This window comes from Haemaphysalis longicornis, unplaced genomic scaffold (assembly GCF_048455015.1).
Source record: "Haemaphysalis longicornis isolate Haplotype H1 unplaced genomic scaffold, Haemaphysalis longicornis Haplotype H1 scaffold_2, whole genome shotgun sequence".
Taxonomy (NCBI): Eukaryota; Metazoa; Arthropoda; class Arachnida; order Ixodida; family Ixodidae; genus Haemaphysalis; species Haemaphysalis longicornis.
Window position 1 is genome coordinate 1,713,466 of NW_027526295.1, and position 16,176 is coordinate 1,729,641.

The 16,176-nt window shown below is 45.7% G+C and overlaps 1 long non-coding RNA gene across 1 annotated transcript; it reads left to right on the forward strand.

Annotated features, from left to right (window-relative positions):
• Positions 1 to 487: 487 nt before the first annotated feature.
• LOC144166965 (uncharacterized) lies at positions 488 to 6,164 on the forward strand. The gene is made up of 3 exons (XR_013321794.1): positions 488 to 682; positions 1,284 to 1,370; positions 6,112 to 6,164. It is a non-coding gene; the product is annotated as an uncharacterized LOC144166965 (long non-coding RNA).
• Positions 6,165 to 16,176: the final 10,012 nt, after the last annotated feature.

Here is a 16,176-nt window from a genome sequence, read left to right on the forward strand (position 1 = left end):
CCGTAAATATTGTGTACAAATGCAATAAACAGACCACCTAGTTTCTCCTGCAGAAACAACTTTGGAGAACAAGGCAGATATCAAAAGAAAACAAAAGTTGGGGAGGGAGGGGCATGAAATCGGGCGCTAAATAAACAGGCGCCAAATAATAATACGATTACTTACACTAGAACACTGCCAAATTTCATTGCGCAGTGTTATCTTACTATCTGCTGCTTTTTTAACGTTCAAATCGAGTGCCAAAAGCTTAAGTTCGCGTTTTGTGTTTGTAAAGTTTAAATATCTAAGCTTCTTTATTATAATACACACAATAAATAATAAACTTAAAGATTATGTTATGTTCAGTAAAAGATGCAATTATTTATTGTTGTCGTTTTAATTTGTTTACGCAACTCCCTGCCAACGGCCGATACCCTGAGTACGGCGCGCGGCGGCGTGGCCGGATTCCGGAACAGATACCCCGTGACCCGTCTTTCATAGATTGTTTACTGTGGTGTGCGACCGTGCGGTTAAACAAGCGCAGTTATTATGATTAATTGGACACCTCGTCGTCTTCGGTTATGTCTGTCGGGTTCGACTTCGCGATGAAGTATTTGAGAACAACTTTGCCACCTGAAGACGGCTAATTAAGTTTGGCGCTTGCCCCTGAACGTCGCTCGCTCCTCTGCGTGGTCTCTGTCAGGTAAGCTGTCTCGTCACATTTGCCGCCTTTCTTGTCACTGGATGTCGTTTGTAGCTGTCATCGCCGCTTTAAGGATTCGTTAACAGGAGCCCGCGTGTGTGAATTGTTTAACTGAACTGGCTAGGTTGAACCTAGAGGGCTTGTCTCTAGAAAGGCGATGTGCGAAAGAACATTGTGGTGCTTGCATTGAGCGCTGAACGCACTGGCGCTCTGTAACGCAGTGGCGCTCAGTAACTCAGTAACGTTTCCCATTCCGCAGCACTATATTGAACAGCTTCAGAGTTCACCACTGCGAACCACGTCTTACGCGTAGTTTATCAGAACACGGGCGGCTACTTGTGCGGCGCAGCGCTTACGGCTTCGTTAATCACCGCTGTCGTTTGTGCCGTGTTGTAAATGGCGAGGGAAAATCGTTTGCGAGCGAATGTGCGCGCCTCGCAAGCTTTGTTGCGTTTGCGGCGAGCCACCTCACCATGTGTACGGTGCCGCTGTACGCGGGTATTGATTTTGGCTGAATGTTGTGTTGCCCGAGTTGTAACATTCGTGCACCCAATAATTTCCATTCTTGCCTGAGTGGTAATCATGTGTCATCCTGTTTTAGACCTCTGGACGGTCTGAGCACATCACGTCCCTCCATTCAACCGGACAAGAGCCACAACCATTGTCAACAGTGTTTGGCCGCCAGAACGTAAGTTTTCAAACAGTTTTGGTAGCACAGTGGGCATACTTGAATAATGTTCGATCACTTGAATGTACAAGTTCTCGCCCCCGTAACAATTATTGGTGTTTCATGCATAACCTAATATGTAGCTGCTAAATGGCAACCTTTATTGTTAATTTCGGAAAACTCAGTTTCACCCAAAATCATAATGTGGGCATAGCAGTTAATCACCATGTATACGAATTTCCTGGTGTTAGTCATGTTTACGATGAAGCCATATTTCTTAGGTGGTGACACAAAAATGTTATTACCTTTCTAGTTTAGTCTTCGATAAAGCCTTACCAGTTCTGTTTTCAGCTATTTTCTGGATGTTTATCATGTGATTTGACAGTCCTTGCAGTCCACTTTTTCAAATAGTTAATGTAACTGCCTGTACCATTTACATAGGCCTGATTGGGGTTCTGAAGGCTGCGATTTACGCACGCTAGTGCTGTACCGCCAATAAAGAAACATCCTTCCACAAAGAAAAAGATTTGAAAGTGTAAAGTATCAGCTGCATTATTCTTAACTGGAACATGCTAATTGCAAGGCCTGGGGCTTTTCCTGAAAGCACTGTGGATGTTATGAGAGAGGAAAACCACTCAAACACATCTGCTAAGGCCGTTGCTGCTCCAAGATGCGTGCAAGCATTGAGTCTTCTGAGCAATACATTACACCCTTTTTTTTAAACAACCGACGTGCATGCTGAACGTACTCCTGATTGGGCATGTGCCAAGCGCGTAGCCAGGAATTTTTTTCGGGGGGGAGGGGGTGGAGGGGGGCAGTGGTCGACCAAAAGATGGGACGGGGAAATATGTAGGCAAGGCGTCTTGCGCGTTGTTTTGGAAACGAAGCTTGAAATAACTGACTTTAACCTGCGATTTGTGTATGCTCAATGCTCACTGTAAAGCCCACCTTAAGGAGCTTAGATGGTGATGATCATGATGATCACCGAAATTGCCGTTCGCTGGTCTGTGGGCACACCACGGGCGATTCATTCGTCCGCAGAGCAGGTGGTTAGGCGGACCCACGCTCGTGAGCGTGATCATGAGTGCGCTCGTGAGTGACGCGCGTTCCCTGAAGTTCGTCGGGCGGAAGTGCAGGCCAACACTGGGTGTTTACTATCAAGATTCTCGTGTTTTAGATTTTCCTTTAGAAAAGGGACTATTAAGTTTTCTTGTCAGCTATGAAGTACAGTCGAGCACGATTTGAAGGTTATCGCGCCAGCATCGAGCGGCCAAGCGGGCCACCAGCCCATGGTTTCGTTTCGGAACCATGAAAATCGAGATTTCGCACTCTTTGCTCCCTTGTTGGCTGTTCCATGATACAACAATGGCCCGCACGACTGACTTGCCACCCTTTGGGTTTCAAGCTGTACATTCGTTGTTATCAAGCACAGACTTGGACTTGGTTGCCCTTTATCTACGGCGACGATAACGAAACTTGCATGGAATATTTGCTAAAGCTGGTGTTCTTTCTGCTTCGTTTGAAAGAATAGCTTTCCCGCGACAACCTTCGAATCGCAGTGGACTGTACATGCGGCGCATTCGTATATTATGGCGGTGAAGCTAGCAAACGTGCGTCTTCGTCCTTAAAGGAGCCATGAAGAGAAAACACAAGTTTGGTTCATGCGAAAGATTGCCTCGTTAGAACCATAACGACACCACTTATAACGCAAACTTCGCTCAAATAAGCTACATAATTAGGAAAAAAGGAAATGATCACACGACCCACCAGCTCATTTTCCGCAACAGAACCTATGATGTCACTCGAGAATGCTCTGCGATTTGCGGAGGCCGGCAAAAGCAAACGCATGTTAGGCAGGGCTTACAGTTTGCATAGCGAGCTAAATGCCCGTGAAACATACTGCACATTCTTTTTATGACAAAGAACGGTGGAGTAAATGGTTGAAGTTCCGAACGAACACGCAAGCGTGTATGCCAATCCGTACGAAACTACCGCCAGCCGAACTAGACATCTCGCCGTCGCCACCATCGCGCAGACGAATTTTCGGGTTCAAGGCTCTTCGGGGCCAACGAACCGTCCCAGCACGCACAGCCGTGACCTTGCTTGGTATCGTAATCCCTTCACAGGAGGTTGGCCGTCATATCGCCAACCAGGAAAGGTAAAAATAGAAACAAGGGGAGTAAGGAACAGAGAGCAGCAACGAGATAGTGCCACTCGTCGCACAGATTTCGGTATGGAGGTCGTGTTGGCTTGCTGCTGTCGTTACGAGCTCGTTTACAGTTTACAACCACTGAAAACTTCAGTTTGTTCGAGCACTTTACAATGAAATTTCGTTGCTGTGTTTTGAAATGCCCATGTAGTACGGGCAAATCGTCGAGGGAGTGCGACATCCCCGCCGGTGAGATCTCCTTTCATGTGCTGCCCAACGACGAATCTCGGCGAAGCAAGTGGCTATGTTTTGTGAACTTTGCAAACGGATGAGAAAGAGAGCTAAAGGAAGTACGAGTGTGCTCGCTTCATTTCCGAGGAAGTGATTACGGCAGGGACCCGGACATGCTGGCGCTCGTCGCCGACTTCGTCAAATCGCCGCCAAAGCGCTCTGACCTTGGGGAAAAAAATTGCCGTACACACCGCGCATTGACGCTCAAATCTTTCTGGTCGGAGCAGAGAGCTCGAGCGAACGGCTTTCCATACACGACACCGGCCAACTGGCATAAGCGATACTGCTACTAAAATTGAAAATACGGCACATACGTACCAGTCTGTATTCATCCGTCGCGACGGGGCTGACGAGGCAGCGGTGCCGACGGCTGGGCGTTCGTCTGTTGTGGCTATCGCGGAATGGTCGCTTTCCCGTCCAGCGCGTATCCCACAACTCTTGCCGCTTGTGCACTTAGAAGCATTGAGCGTTCAAGTGGTGTAAGGTTGTTAAATGCAAGCCCGAGCTCCTCGGCGAGAGTTTTGTTCTCCGGATCAGGCGATTCCATGACTAGGGCTGCGGGTGCACTAGGTTTTACTAGTATTTTTAAAATGGCCGCCGTCTCGGTCGACTCCCGCGTGTGGGTGCTATATGGAGTCTACATACTAAGTATATGTTTCATGGACCGGCTCGTATGACGCCATTGTTCACATGACGAAATGTGCAATTTTAGCGGGAGATTTAAAAATTTTGGCTTAAATTGCCTTATTTCTCAGTGAATAAAGCATCATTTGCTTCCGGAAAAGTGCTTGGGGTACTATGAAACACCTAATCTTTCGAATAAAACAAACTTTTGTTTTCTCTTCATGGCTCCTTTAAGTAATCGCCTTTTGTTATTTTTTGTGCTAGTAACGTGAGTAGTGAACTTGCGCTAAGCGGAACACCTTATTGCACTGCTGTTGAATGTTGAGCTTGTTGCACGTTTCTTATTAAATTTCGTTATTTCTATCTGTTAAATTGAAACAGACATGGCTTCAGTAAAATTCCGCTTAAGCAAATACAGAATGCTGATTCTAAAGGGAGGTCAAGGAAAGAGTGGAATAGTGCCAAAAAAACAAAGCTCCGCAATAAGGAGAATTGTGTAGTTTTGTTGATGTGGAGGAAATACAAGATGGGCAGAGCAATGCTTTTTATGCAGCAGAAATTATGGAACTGCAATAGTCAATGAAATGCGATGTCGGTAGAAAAATAAACATATCAAGGATTGATAGTTGACTGAACAAAATACAGCGACATGCTCTGTCATGTGATTATACTTTGTATCAGTGTAAAGACAAGGAATGACACGCTCCCGACCACATGTAAGCCTATATGAGGCTTTTCCTGCTGTTTTGCCATTCCCCGGCCGTGCTGTTCCGCCAGTGAAACAGTGGGCCTGTTTCGATCGGCTCGCGGCAGGTTCCCGGCGCTTGTCGGTGTATCCGGCGCGAAATGCAGCCGGGCTGTATATATTGACAGGTACAGCATCTGGAGCGGGCGCATGGATCAGACGTTGACATTGCCCTTGTTGTCAGCTTTATATGAGCAAGAATGTCCTTAAAACTGCAGGTTCCGCGCCTGCAGGTGACTTTAGGCGGTTTTTCAGGCTGCTTAAACTGCACCCCAGCCTTGGCATAAAACATTATGGGAGGGGCACCGCCCCCCCCCTCCCCTTACCCTACCTTCGGCTACGCCCTTGGCGCGTGCTTATTCTTTCTTGCATCCACCACATTCGGGTCGTTACGTTGATTTGGGAATGCTGGAATCCAGCATATGCTGGCAAGATACGAGAGCTTGAACACAACCCACTTGCCCGCAATGAGTTTTCGAAGATCTCCACCACCTGAAGGTACTGAAGTGAGATGTAAGCATTGCCTGAAAACTATAACTGATGAGGGTACCAACTCATAATTATGTATCTTTCTCGCCCATTTACGTGTTTTGAACGAAAAAAGTGCCATTTAAAGGTGACACGTCGTTCTCTGCCGATTTCTGATGCCTGATTAAGTTTGTGGGCATTAATTTAGCAGCTTGCTCACATGTCTAACGTGTATGTCTGCTTGTTAGGAGTGAAGTAGGTAAAAATTGAAAGGTTTGATTGCAGTTGTGCATAGATTACCTACATTGTTTTCATTCCTAGAAAAGAAAAATTGAGGTAACCCTGCCAATTGTTCGGCATTGCTGCATTTTGTTATGCTTGTATGATTCGTAGAACCTGCAGGAGTTCAGCTGCTTGTTAAAGGAGAAATAAACAGTGGTACAAAAAGAAGAGCATCTACTAAATAAAAATCTTCACAATCGCAGGATGCCAACGGTCCACCTACCAACTTGCGTCTTGCATTGTTTCTGCTGGCTGGAGCGGCGCATGGAGCATTTTTCAGCTTCTCCAAGTTTGTGATCAAGCGCTGCCCCAAGTGAAGGATGCCGCAGAGGGATCTTCTGTTTTAATTTTAATGCCACAATTTCATGTGCTGAGCACTTACTCGTAAGGCATTTTAAATATTCATCATCCCAGAGGGTATGTTACCTTCGTCTTGGGTGGAATGTGGCTGCAATCAGGTTATTTGTGACAGAAACAAGTGAACCATGTGGTGAGAGTCATTGAGGCCTTGTTGATTGCGCATGCTTCTGAAATAACATTTTCATTCAGCTGAATACTTTCTAAATATTACAATATGTGTTCAAAATATAATAAAAGTCATGATTAGTTGTACTACAGTGCAGGAAAGAAATGCCAGCATATGTTTTAAGAGCCTCTGATATTTCAGGTCATTGGCTGGTGAGCAATAAAACAGAACTGAAAATTGTTTAAAGTGAAATCAATTATTTGTTCTCACCAGTGCATGACCTGTAGTAAAAGCTATCTGGTCTCCCAATTTCAAATGAGACAGGAAATGCCAAAAAATAAGGAAATAAACAAGACAGCTTGCTACAATAAACCAATTCAAAGAATTGCTCAATGTCTATAAAGTGGTGATTCAGGCGGGTTAGTTCGGTGTTGATGAAATACAAGCAGGCACTCGCCTGGTCAAAAAAAAATAAACAAATAAAGACGTTTTGGGGCCCCTACTGGTCCCTTGATCACAATGAAAGGGGGGTGAAAGGTAGCGATTATTTATAGGTTCGGTGTCGCAGAGTGCGCATGTATATCTTGGGGAGATTACCCCGCGACCGGTTAATCGTGTTTTTAGTTGGTTGAATATGCACTGATTCTAAAAGTAGTCGTGTCGACAGGCGCTTCTCTGATGCGATTATGCATGCGGAATCCCAATCGATGACATGGTCAGTAGCCAGGTGATGATCCGCCAAGGCATTTCAGCTTGCATTGCCTTTTTTGACATCGTTCTGGTGCTATTGAATTCTTCTTTTAAAAATTTCCAGTTTCACCTATGTAGGATGCGTTGCAATCCTTGCATGGAATTTTGTAGGCAACTCCGGGGAATCTTGATTTTTCTAAAGGGTCCTTCACGCATACCAGCTTCGGCTTAAGCCTGTTCGTTGGCACGTGTGCAATTTTAATGCCATAAGTACCAAACACCCTTGCAAGAGCTTCACTGATGCCTTGCGTGTAGGGGACGGCAGTGCGTTTTTGCCTGTCTTCTTGAGGAACCCTTTCGGAGGAGCAACTGAAGCCCGCAATTGTTGCGTCCTCACAAGCTTTGAAAGGTAGCCGTTGCTGCGAAGGTCCTTCCTTACCACGGCTAGCTCTTGCTTGCGTAGACCAGGCTCAGAGCAGATTCGTGATGCGCGTGAGAAGAGTGCAGCGGTGGCGGAGCGTTTTTGACCTATAGTCGAACCCCAGGTATCTACCCGTGTGGGTCGGCTTTCGATAGACACTGGTTGTAAATCCTTTGGCCGACCGTTTCAGAAGTACGTCGAGGAAGGCGATCTGTCCATTATTTTCCTGTTCCATGGTAAACTGGATGCTTGGAACACAAGAGTTTAGATGCTCAATTAAAGGCATTACGTCTCGGCGGTGGATCACACAAAAACAGTCGTCTACGTAGCAGACAAAAATCTTGGGGCCGTCTTGTACAAGCATAGCGCAGAATTTTCTAGAGCCTCTAAGGCAATATTCGCACAGACTGCTGAAACGGAAGCTCCCATCACTGTTCCAAACCGCTGCTTGTAACATTGTACATTGAAAACAAAACGTGTTCTGCAGGCCAAATTCCAGGCAAAATTACGCGGTCCGGAGTTGCAAGGATCTACTCGAGAACGATGTATCTCGACCTTCATGGTCGACAATTGAGACGCAAGACTTATATCGTCTCCTGGAATTTGGCCTGCAGAACACATATTTTGTTTTCAGCGGACACTATTACAAGCAGCGGTTTCGAACAGCGATGTGAGCTTCCATTTCAGTAGTCTGGGCAAATATTGCCTTAGAGGCTATAGAAAATTCTGCGCTATGCTCGTACAAGACGGCCCCAAGATCTTTGTCTGCTACGTAGACGACTGTTTTTGTGTGATCCACCGCCGAGACGTAATGCCTTTATTTGAGCATCTAAACTCTTGTGTTCCAAGCATCCAGTTCACCACGGAACAAGAAAATAATGGACAGATCGCCTTCCTCGACATACTTGTGAGATGGTCGGCCAAAGGATTTACAACCAGTGTGTATCGAAAGCCGACCCACACGGGTATAGCTGGGGTTCGACTCTGCGCATCCTATAGGCCAAAAACGCTCTGTCGCCGCTGCACTCTTCTCACGCGCATCACGAATCTGCTCTGAGCCTGGTCTGTGCAAGCAAGAGCTAGCCGTGGTAAGGAAGGACCTTCGCAGCAACGGCTACCCTTCAAAGCTTGTGAAGACGCAACAATTGCGGGCTTCAGTGTCCTCCCCCGAAAGGGCTCCTGAAGAATACAGGCAAAACCGCGCTGCCGTCCCCTACACGCAAGGCATCAGTGAAGCTCTTGCAAGGGTGTTTGGCACATATGGCGTTAAAATTGCACACGTGCCAACGAGCAGGCTTAATCAGAAGCTGGTATGCGTGAAAGACCCTTTAGAAAAATCAAGATTCCCAGAGTTGCCTACAAAATTCCATGCAAGGATTGCAACGCATCCTACATAGGTAAAATCGAGATCATGACGGAATCCTGTCTGGCCGGAAGGGTACATTAGGAACGAAAAAGAGACGGCGACCAGTCCAAACAAAACGTACTGACGTTTCGGCTTCCAGCACGGAAGCCTTGTTCACAATAAATGCATCACCAGAAGTGGGTCGTTTAAGTGGGCTTGAATAATGGCTGCAAAGAGCGTGCGTAGATCGGGTTTAGATTTCAGTCGTTACGATTGACCGTGTTAGATGTGGTCTGAATGATTAGCGATTCCAGATGTAGCCGTGATGCGGTCACTTTTTCTGTAGCAACGATTCTTGCATTGTCCCAATCAATTTTGTGGTGATTCACGACGACGTGTTCGGCTAAAGCATTGTTGCGGATGCTTTTATTCTTTACGTGACGTGCATGCTGCTGCAGACGATTCTTATAATTTCCTGATTCCCTGATATACACGCCGCTGCAGTCTGCACAAGGTATCTCGTATACCACACCGGGGAAGCGCTCCTTGGGCAAGCGGTCCTTGACTCTCACGAGCTCATGGCGCATCTTTTTGGCTGGAACGTGGGCCACCTGTCGAAGTTCCTGCACCAAGTTATGGCTCCGCTTGTCAGTAAAGGGACCACTCACGTTCGTCATTCTTTCGATTTTGTCGAGAAGACTCGCAACACCGTGATCGAGAAAGACGACTTGATGGTGTCCTTCGACGTGAAGTCCCTTTTCACGAGCGTTCCGATTGACCTGGCTGTCAACGTATGCACCGCTGCTCTCGAGGCTGATGAGACGTTGCCCGGGAGATCACCGATGGATGTGCCAGAACTATGCAGGCTTCTAGGTTTTTGCCTGAACAATATGTACTTCGTCTTTATGGGCCATTTTTACAAGCAAAGGCAGGGGACTCCAATGGGTGCCGCTATTTCGGTCACGGCGGCGAACCCGACCATGGAAGCGCTGGAAGCACGCGTGCTAGCCTCCTTTGCCCCTCAACCAAAAGTGTTCTTGCGTTATGTCGACGATTGTTTCTGCGTCGTTCAGAAAAACGCGGCGAACAGCTTGCTGGCCCACCTCAACAGTATGGAACGTGCCATTCAGTTCACGTCAGAAGAGGAGGCCGATGGCAAACTTCCCTTCCTTGACGTCCTCGTGTCTCGGCAGGGCCAGAGGCTACGTTTCAGCGTATACCGCAAGGAAACGCACACAGGCCGCTACCTGAACTTCAACTCCGTGCACCCCGCTTCCCACAAGAGGGCTGTTGTTAGCACGCTACTGCAGCGTGCGAAAAGATTGTGCTCGAAGCCCGAGGATGCGGCGATGGACACGGCAAAGGGGTGGGACGACCTGGCTAGCTGCGGTTACCCGAGGCACTTTATAAATGCAACGGAAAGCCAACTGACCCGACGGGGACAACTGGACGTGCCTCCTGCCCCGATGAAGCGAGCTCCTGTGCCCTACTTTCAAGGAACAAGTGAATGTTTGGCACGTGTCCTACGGGAATATGACGTGCAGGTGGCCCACGTTCCAGCCAGAAAGATGCGCCATGAGCTCGTGAGAGTCAAGGACCGCTTGCCCAAGGAGCGCTTCCCCGGTGTGGTATACGAGATACCTTGTGCAGACTGCAGCGGCGTGTATATCGGGGAATCAGGAAATTATAAGAATCGTCTGCAGCAGCATGCACGTCACGCAAAGAATAAAAGCATCCGCAACAATGCTTTAGCCAAACACGCCGTCGTGAGTAACCACAAGATTGATTGGGACAATGCAAGAATCGTCGCTACAGAAAAAGTGACCGCATCACGGCTACATCTGGAATCACTAATCATTCAGACCACATCCAACACAGTCCATCGTAACGACTGAAATCTAAACCCGATCTACGCACGCTCTTTGCAGCCATTATTCAAGCCCACTTAAACGACCCACTTCTGGTGATGCATTTATTGTGAACAAGGCTTCCGTGCTGGAAGCCGAAACGTCAGTACGTTTTGTTTGGACTGGTCGGCGTCTCTATTTCGTTCCTAATCCTACGTAGGTGAAACTGGAAATTTTTAAAAGAATTCAATAGCACCAGAACGATGTCAAAAAAAGGCAATGCAAGCTGAAATGCCTTGGCGGATCATCACCTGGCTACTGACCACGTCATCGATTTGGATTCCGCAACTATAATCACATCAGAGAAGCGCCTGTCGACACGACTACTTTTAGAATCAGTGCATATTCAACCAACTAAAAGCGTGATTAACCGGTCGCGGGGTAATCTCCCCGAGATATACATGCACACTCTGCGCCACCGAACCTATAAATAATCGCGACCTTTCACCCCGTTTCATTGTGATGAAGGGACCAGTAGGGGCCCCAAAACGTCTTTATTTGTTTATTTGTTTTTTACCAGGCGAGTGCCTGCTTGTATTTCATCAATAACTCACCCTCCCCTGACGAGTTTTCGTCGAACCTTGGACTCTGTTAGGTGTCAGTGGGTTTACACAGCCAACTTGTGGGGACGCACATAAGCTCTTAACAAATGAGCTGCGTGGTGGCTATGCACTAGCCATGGTTTTTATTAGTTGCCTTGATGAATATGATCTTCTGTCGCAGTGTTTTAGGTAGCTCACTCGCACATTATTCCTTTGTTTTTAGGACATTGTGGAGTGTCCAATGATTTTTCGTTCTATTTCTGATTTTTATTGCAACTGTAAATATATCAGGAGTCCCGTAATCATTTTGTGGCAGTAATAGAGCACTAATGTGTGCATGAAGGCAGCCTAAATAAAAAAATTGGCTGCCTTGCTTTTGCTTAGAGGGGCCATGCAGACAACACACAAGTTTCGTTCATTCGACAGATTGCCTCGTTAGAATCATACTGACACCATTTTTAACGCGCACTTCACTCGAATAAGCTATATAATTAGGAAAAAGGGAATGGCCATGCGACCCACTAGCTCATTTCCCACAGCAGTATCTATGATGTCATATGACCCCAGCTGTACGATTGGCTGAGGCCAGCAAAAGCAAACGCAAATGGGGCAGGCCTTATAAACATGCCGAATGAGCTATTTGCGCTTAAATGTAATGCATATTCATTTTACAGCCGTAAAAATGGTGCAGTAAACAATGAAAGTTACGAAAATACGCGTAAACATACAAGTATCGATGTGCACTGTTGTTGGTACGGCGTGCACTATGCTTGTTTTAGCTGGACAGCACTACGCCGCTTTGGAGTTGGCTTGCACGGCACTGGCCGATTGGCATAGGCGATGTTGTCTTACGTGACCCTGTTTGTCGAGGATACCCCATGTTTCACAAAACCATTACTTTCTACAGTAACGAAAACAAGCCAGGTGCAGACGCAATCAAAAACAAAGCAATGGCAAACAACGGTTCGTGGATGAGTATGGTAGCTCCACCTGGGAGGACTGATGGCTAGCAAGGCTGCAGACCCGAATGACGCAGTAGTTTGTTTGATTACACGCACTTATGGCTTCATTGCTGACATCCCAAAAACACACGATATGGTGGCAGAATCAGACTTTTAACCTAAATTAATTTTTCAGTGAATGCAGCATCATTTGCTGCCGGTCAAGTGGTGGGGGCACTTATAAAACAGGAAATATGTCGAACGAAACGAAATTCTATGTTGTCCCAATGGCCCCTTTAATGCACTGTATTGTATTTTTGGTTGCTGTAGTGATGTCACCATGAAGGAACCGCAGTAGACAAAGTTAATGTCAGCGCTTTACCATGCATTTTTTTGTGTTTGATGGAAACAAATATAATACTCTAACTAAGGACTTTATCCAAAGCGTTCCCCGTTTCGGAACCTACTTGGCTCCGTCATTAGAACTGTCTATGTTTGACCAAGAGTAATACAGTCTACGCCAGTTACAACGGACCCTCTGAATCCAGAAAAAAACGTCCGCTGTAGCCGAAGTATGCAGTATCCGACGGGGGGGGGGGGGGGGGGGGGGCTATGAGCCCTACAGTGGGTACTTTGACCGATATTGCATGCATAGTACATACACTTTGTTCTTTCTACATGCCTGCAGCACCTCTGCACAGTGTTCGCGCGAGGGCAAAGAATCGCGTAAACACCGTTTCCAAAACTTAGCACCGGCACTTCGAAAAGGCCTAGCGCATGTGGTCAAGCGTGTAAAGACGCAAGATGAGCTGAGCAAATAACGCAAGAATATAACTAGGCGCAATTAAAAACCAGCTATAAAACATCAGTCGTGCCCATCAGCATTGGCAAGGCTCTTTTAAATCCCCTCACGACGAGGCAGGTTTTCCCGAAACCGTTCGTCAAACAAATCGGATCGCTGCCTGACGTTCCCTCAAGGCAGATTCCACATTTTTAGCGATTTTATTCTGGTCATTGAAACAGATGTAATGAAATAATCTCATGACGGTCAGCTGTAAAATCGAAAGTTAGACCAGTTGGACTGCGCACGGTTACCGGCAGATTGCACACAATGGATGGGCAACAACCCCTACTTGAGGCATTTCTTACCTTTTTCACCGAACGGAACGGGAACGGTGCATGCGTGGGAATAATAAAAGCCGAACTTCACTGAACCCGAGTTTATTACATAAAAAAACTGACGAGGGCAGACTTGCCTCCGAGTGCACCACTTCGAGTATTCGATTGCCCTGTGTTCAATCTCACCGGAGTCGCGTTTATCCGCAGCGGCCTTGTTCTTGACGGTACAGCCGACACTGTGCTTAGACAGGCCTGTACTTCTGGCGATGTCACCCTGTTTTTCCTCGTGTTCAACAGCGTTAATTACGATTAATTTACCCGACAGTGAAATCAGCTACCCTGCCGCTCATGCCGCTGGTCGCACAAAAAAAAAAAGCCACTCGCTTGGCTTGGCTGCGCCAACGACCCGTCTGCCAGCAATGTTGCCAGACGTAATAGTTTTCTTGCGAAAATAAATGAAAAAGCACACCGGGCGCCGTCCCCGCGGAAGTCCGCTATAAACGTTCAGTCGAAACAATTTTCGCCTAAAATTTAGTCTGTTGTAGCCGATAGTCTGCTCTAGCCGGGTCCGTTGTGAGCGGAGTGGACTCCATTTAAAATGCATGGGTACCAGACAAACCAACAGAAATGGTCTGTTGTAACCGAAAGTACGTTGTTGCCGGATCCGCTGTAACGAGCGCAGACCGTAGTTCTACATATAAACATTTTTTTTGTTTGCTGCAGCGGATCAGAGGCTAGGGCACAAATAGGGGGTAGGACAGCTAGATATCTGTTCATCTTTCGCCGGCTTGCTTGGGTGTGACAACTGTATCTAGTTGTCAAATCCAATTTGTTGTGGTCAGTTTTTCTCAACTAAATTGAAGCTTTTTTAAAGTATATGGTATGTTTTTGTGGGCCTAAAGGGTTGCCTCATTGCATGTTTGGCCTATGTAGCGTTGAAAGCGGATATTTTGCTTCAAAGTGGAATGTCGGCCTAGCATCATGGTCCTTTGGTTGCTGCTCACTTTCATTCATGCCATTATTTTTTATATTATCACTTAAAATTAAAAGTTAACCAATCTGCTGTCATTTTAATTTTGTCACCTGCTTTATACTTTCTTTTTTTTTCAACTGTCTGTAAGGAGTGACAATTCGTCTTTTTATGATACCAAGGCATCGGACTGTGCTAGTTGGTACATGTTTGAATGGATGAAAAACCAGCGGAAAACACAGGGTACGGAAGAGAACGACGGGATAAGCTTGTCCCGTTGTTCTCTTTTCACTGTGTCCTGTGTTTACCGCTGGTTTTTCATCCATTCAATTTTCATGAATTTGTTGAACAGTGATCAGTTTAAGTGCTCAAGCAATTTTTGGCTTGAAGGTTGCCTGTAGCATTTATATAAGTGCTCTCTGCTCTTTTTTTACCCAAGACTTAATGAGATTGTCTTTTGTAGACATGAAGTTGAAATAAATATTTGTTTGCATTGCTTTGCTTATTTTGAAAGAATTGCTTGCTCACTTTCTTTCAACCCTGTTTCTTAATCCTGCTTAAAGCATTTTTCCATGTTTATTTTTTTTCAGAACCAGGAAGGGTGCTCATCCTCGGTTCTTGCTGAAGCACCAGTATCTGTACTTCACACGTGAGCTTTGAACACGCAGTAATTATGGTATGAAACATTTTACCAGTATTAGCTTGCTTTGTAGATGTCAAAGCTCTCGACAGTGTAGTACATTGTCTGGTGTAGTGCACAATCTCTCTATAACAGCACCCGCTGGGTGCTGTTGTAGAGAATAATTTTGTGGCTATAATACTTGAGATTATTTTAAAATGTACATCAAATACTAGTAAGAATAGCTCTCTAAATTGGTGGCCATTTTCCTGGTGGAGGCAGAAAGTGAAAATGCCCATGTGTGGAGATTTAAGTCCACAATAAATATCCCAAAGTTGCCAAAGCTAATCCAGAGCCCTCCTCGTGGTGCCAGCAATCCCATGTGCAGCTTTGTGTAAAAACAGCCAGAAATGTATGATAAATTTAAATAGATTTTAATGTTTCTAAATGCAAGTATTGTAAGTTTAAGCTGCCTTATTTAGTATAATATTTTCTAACAATTGCATAGCTACCAAAGGTTTACAGAAAAGCTTTCATTGGTTATGCACCTTCTCAGCGAAACAAAAATGTCATTAAGAAAAGCAGAAAAAACCTAACTATGGAAAGTAGCAACACTAAAGCTACTAATAAAAAGATGCTAAACGTTTTATCAATAATATTGCTGATTTTACTTCTAGTCAACTCTAAAAAGGGCTATAGACGGGTTTGATGGTTCCCATGACGCACCTCGTAATACTAGACGAAACTAATGGGCACTGGCTGTTGGCTTTTCATTTGCAGCATCGAAAAATGACCCCACATCCACCAGCAGGGACATAATGCAAGGCACCATGCACAAGCTAGACTCATGATAAAATACTGCTATAACAACAATGTCATCACATTTCAATCAGGGAACTCATATGCATTGTTCTGTGATGTTTACAGTTCTTGGTATTGCTATGTGGGGTCATTTTGAATGAAGCAAAAAGAATAATGTAAAATAAAATAAGTGGCAGTGGGGACCCAACTTTTATGGGTAGAATAAAGCCACAATAAGTAGGGAAGTATACATATTGTATTTAATCTGCCTTAATATTAAGCTTTTCTGTTCAGCTCAAGAATAAGGCACTAAACATCTCGAGTAGCTACCGTGATTGGAAGTTTGATGCAATGCTGAGAAGCCAAGGGTTTTAAGGTTCGAAGAACTTTTGTGCAGTTGATCAGTTGCACGCCTACTTGCTTTCACTGCATAACACGTTTATGCTG